The 5,327-nt window shown below is 38.7% G+C and overlaps 1 long non-coding RNA gene across 1 annotated transcript; it reads left to right on the top strand.

Annotated features, from left to right (window-relative positions):
* The first annotated feature begins 3,131 nt into the window (after positions 1 to 3,131).
* Positions 3,132 to 5,127, top strand: LOC138955477 (uncharacterized). Its single transcript, XR_011452247.1, has 3 exons — positions 3,132 to 3,282; positions 3,675 to 3,786; positions 5,086 to 5,127. It is a non-coding gene; the product is annotated as an uncharacterized lncRNA (long non-coding RNA).
* The last annotated feature ends 200 nt before the right edge of the window (positions 5,128 to 5,327 follow it).

Here is a 5,327-nt window from a genome sequence, read left to right as displayed (position 1 = left end):
GAAAGTTAAAACAAGTCGCGTAAGGCGAAAATACAATATTTAGTCAAGTAGCTGTCGAACTCACAGAATGAAACTGAACGCAATGCAACGCAGCAAGACCGTATACTCGTGGTCCACCGCTCACGGCATAGGCAGTGAAATTGACAAGAAGAGCGGGGTAGTGGTTACGCTATGCTGCATAGCACGCTTTTCTGTACCTCTCTTCGTTTTAACTTTCTGAGCGTGTTTTTAATCCAAACATATCATATCTATATATTTTTGGAATCAGGATCCGACAAGGAATAAGATGAAAGTGTTTTTAAATTGATTTCGAAAAAAAAATTTTGATAATAATTTTTATATATTTAATTTTCAGAGCTTGTTTTTAATCCGAATATAACATATTTATATGTTTTTGGAATCAGCAAATGATGGAGAATAAGATAAACGTAAATTTGGATCGTTTTATAAATTTTTATTTTTTTTTACAATTTTCAGATTTTTAATGACCAAAGTCATTAATTAATTTTTAAGCCACCAAGCTGAAATGCAATACCGAACCCCGGGCTTCGTCGAAAAGTACTTGACCAAAATTTCAACCAATTTGGTTAAAAAATGAGGGCGTGACAGTGCCGCCTCAACTTTCACGAAAAGCCGGATATGACGTCATCAAAGACATTTATCAAAAAAATGAAAAAAACGTTCGGGGATTTCATACCCAGGAACTCTCATGTCAAATTTCATAAAGATCGGTCCAGTAGTTTAGTCTGAATCGCTCTACACACACACACACACAGACACACACACACACACACGCACATACACCACGACCCTCGTTTCGATTCCCCCTCGATGTTAAAATATTTAGTCAAAACTTGACTAAATATAAACAAGTCGCGTAAGGCGAAAATACAATATTTAGTCAAGTAGCTGCCATTTTTCAGCAAGACCGTATACTCGTAGCATCGTCAGTCCACCGCTCATGGCAAAGGCAGTGAAATTGACAAGAAGAGCGGGGTAGTAGTTGCGCTAAGAAGGATAGCACGCTTTTCTGTACCTCTTTTTGTTTTAACTTTCTGAGCGTGTTTTTAATCCAAACATATCATATCTATATGTTTTTGGAATCAGGAACCGACAAGGAATAAGATGAAAGTGTTTTTAAATTGATTTGGACAATTTAATTTTGATAATAATTTTTATATATTTAATTTTCAGAGCTTGTTTTTAATCCAAATATAACATATTTATATGTTTTTGGAATCAGCAAATGATGGAGAATAAGATAAACGTAAATTTGGATCGTTTTATAAATGTTTTTTTTTTTTTACAATTTTCAGATTTTTAATGACCAAAGTCATTAATTAATTTTTAAGCCACCAAGCTGAAATGCAATACCGAACCCCGGGCTTCGTCGAAGATTACTTGACCAAAATTTCAACCAATTTGGTTGAAAAATGAGGGCGTGACAGTGCCGCCTCAACTTTCACGAAAAGCCGGATATGACGTCATCAAAGACATTTATCAAAAAAATGAAAAAAACGTTCGGGGATTTCATACCCAGGAACTCTCATGTAAAATTTCATAAAGATCGGTCCAGTAGTTTAGTCTGAATCGCTCTACACACACACACACACACACACGCACGCACACACGCACATACACCACGACCCTCGTTTCGATTCCCCCTCGATGTTAAAATATTTAGTCAAAACTTGACTAAATATAAAAACGAAGAGAGGTACAGACAAGTCGCGTAAGGCGAAAATACAATATTTAGTCAAGTAGCTGCCATTTTTCAGCAAGACCGTATGCTCGTAGCATCGTCAGTCCACCGCTCATGGCAAAGGCAGTGAAATTGACAAGAAGAGCGGGGTAGTAGTTGCGCTAAGAAGGATAGCACGCTTTTCTGTACCTCTCTTTGTTTTAACTTTCTGAGCGTGTTTTTAATCCAAACATATCATATCTATATGTTTTTGGAATCAGGAACCGACAAGGAATAAGATGAAAGTGTTTTTAAATTGATTTGGACAATTTAATGTTGATAATAATTTTTATATATTTAATTTTCAGAGCTTGTTTTTAATCCGAATATAACATATTTATATGTTTTTGGAATCAGCAAATGATGGAAAATAAGATAAACGTAAATTTGGATCGTTTTATAAATTTTTATTTTTTTTTACAATTTTCCGATTTTTAATGACCAAAGTCATTAATTAATTTTTAAGCCACCAAGCTGAAATGCAATACCGAACCCCGGGCTTTGTCGAAGATTACTTGACCAAAATTTCAACCAATTTGGTTGAAAAATGAGGGCGTGACAGTGCCGCCTCAACTTTCACGAAAAGCCGGATATGACGTCATCAAAGACATTTATCAAAAAAATGAAAAAAACGTATGGGGATTTCATACCCAGAAACTCTCATGTCAAATTTCATAAAGATCGGTCCAGTAGTTTAGTCTGAATCGCTCTACACACACACACACACGCACACACGCACACACACACACACACGCACATACACCACGACCCTCGTTTCGATTCCCCCTCGATGTTAAAATATTTAGTCAAAACTTGACTAAATATTAAAAGCGTGCTATCCTTCTCAGCGCAACTACTACCCCGCTCCTCTTGTCAATTTCACTGCCTTTGCCATGAGCGGTGGACTGACGATGCTACGAGTATACGGTCTTGCTGAAAAATTGCATTGCGTTCAGTTTCATTCTGTGAGTTCGACAGCTACTTGACTAAAATTAATGTTGTATTTTCGCCTTACGCGACTTGTTATATATCTAGTATCTTCACAAAATTATCATACTTTGTACCGAGTTTTAAGTCGGAGAAATAAAACACACGGCTAGGTTCGTCTGGGGTGCGGTCGCGTAGTCTTTAGTCAGACCGTTCGCTTTGGGCCAATGGGATAGCTGGGATATTTCGTCTGTTACCAAATTTCACGCCGAAAGGCCTCAAAAAGCCATTTCGCTTTCGAACTCGTTAATCTAACCCAGCGCATCGTGTTCAGCGCGATCCGTTCCTACGAGAAAACCGGGGGACAGGGGCCAAATCGGCGGGGTTTGGCAGGAGATGCATCCACACGGCGAAAAAGCCCACGCGTATTACAATATAGATACAGATTCACAAAGAAGGTTGTTAATGATAAGGATTATAATGTCAATCTATACAGATTCACAGAGAAGGTTGTTCATCCTAACGGAGGAGTCGACCCGGACATTCCCAGCGATCCGCAGCTATGTAACTGCAAGTACAACTGCAGGGAATACTACACCTACACTTTTCACACTGTAAGGGGACTGACGTGTGTGTGTGTGTGTGTGTGTGTGTGTGTGTGTGTGTGTGTGTGTGTTTGTGTGTGTGTGTATGTGTGTGTGTGTTTGTGTGTGTGTGTGTGTGTATCTGTGCGCGTGTGTGGGTGTGTGTATGTGTGTGTGTCTGTGTGTGTGTGGGGGGAGGGGTGGGTGGGTGGGTGTCTGAGCGCGTTAGAATCAAAAGGAGCGTGGACGGGGAAGAAAGTGATATGTGTTTTGAAACAATAATTTCGTTTCTGTTGTTGTTGATGTTGTCGTTGTTGAAGTTGTTATTGATGGTGGTGGTCGTGATGGAGGTTCTACTTCTGCTGCTGCCATAGCCGTTATTCTAAGACCACAACCTGTTTGGAATTGTTTTCTGTTTGAAGGTGAACCAGGCCAACGTAGGTGATTTTGCATGTTTCGTAAAACCTGACCCTTTTGGCTTCGGCTTCGCGGCCAGGCTGGATTTCAGTGACGACTGCCCAAGGCCAAGCAAAGGTCAGTGACCACATCAGTGTGTATGTCGTGCCCAATTCATGAAATTGCCGAATTCGCGGAATCTCCACATTTGTGCCCTACTCTTTCTCTCACTCTCTCTCTCTAAAACACTTCTTGAATCTTCACTCGCGAAAGATCTTTTTACAATCACATTTTGTCAAATATTGATTATGCATCCACTGTATGGGATTGTGCAAGTGCTAATGCTTTGAAACCTTTAGCTAGTCTCCACAGAAGAGCAATATTAAGCTTGTTATGTTAAAAAAAATCACACTCCTTCAGAATCTGCAAATGTGCAAGTATTACCATTTAAAAAAAAGATTTGTGAATAATACTTGACTTACTTGACTTAATCCTGTAGACTCCCTGTGGAGCATAGGGCCGCATTTGTTGCGGTTTCTGTAGCAGGTTGTTTTTTTGGCGGGGTGGGGTTGCTAACCCCACGCCCAACCCTCCTCCTTTATCCGGGCTTGGGACCGGCTGAAAGACCTTTAGGGTGTATCCAAGCGGAGTTTTTGTGTATAATAAAGGTGTTATAATGCATAAAGTGATGTCAGGGTATGCACTTGAGACATTACGCGATAATTTTATTTTGAATTATAACAGGCTAAAAATCATAACACCGACTCCAAGTATTGACCTTTTCAAATCAAGCCTTCTTTATTCGGGTGCGGTTCTATGGAACTTACTGACAATTTATCTTAAACATAAAACAAACACATACCGCTTAAAAAACATTATATGTCACACATAATGCAACTAAACAAGTGCTAAATGGTTTATCATTTCATTTAACATGTATACATGTACATGTTAAACAAAATGTAATACAATGCAGATCTAAATTAAGTTATGTTTAACATTAACACTTTTTATCATTGACAATTGTATTTAAAATGCAGTACGACAATTATTTTCACATTTGTATCTGTATATATACCGTTATAATGTGTTAAATTTACTGGGAAAATTCTTTGATTATATTGTTTTCTGTTCCTATTGACCCTATCTTAGGGCGAGGGCTGGATGTAAAAAGCATATAATATTCTTGCTTATCTATTACCCTCGATAATAACGATGTTGTCTTGTCTTGTCTTGTCTTGTCTTGTCTTGTCTCTCTCTCTCTCTCTCTCTCTCTCTCTCTCTCTCTCTCTCTCTCTCTCTCTCTCTCTCTCTCTCTCTCTCTCTCTCTCCTTTAGCATGCTGAAGTATGTTCAGTGAACCGTGTCTTGTCGAATTGAAGTGTCATCAGACAGGAATTGTCTCTTGCCTAATTGGCATTGTTTACTCCACTTGCAGAAACTGTCAAGGAAGATAACTGCGCACAAAACTGCTTGAAGGTAATTATCTTATCGTTACATATACAGACAGACAAACACACCATTAAACAGACACACAAACAAAGAACAACAAGCCTCGTGAACCTATTCTAATACATTTAGTGATTGTTTCGGCCTGAAACAAAAAAGATCAACACATGAAAACCAGTCATCGCGGAGATGAATTGTAGTCAATATTTTACTAGCGAAACCCACAGACCG

The sequence above is a fragment of the Littorina saxatilis genome, unplaced genomic scaffold, assembly GCF_037325665.1.
Source record: "Littorina saxatilis isolate snail1 unplaced genomic scaffold, US_GU_Lsax_2.0 scaffold_2504, whole genome shotgun sequence".
Taxonomy (NCBI): domain Eukaryota; kingdom Metazoa; phylum Mollusca; class Gastropoda; order Littorinimorpha; family Littorinidae; genus Littorina; species Littorina saxatilis.
The sequence above is the reverse complement of the archived record's forward strand: the minus strand, read 5'-3'. Positions and strand labels throughout refer to the sequence as shown.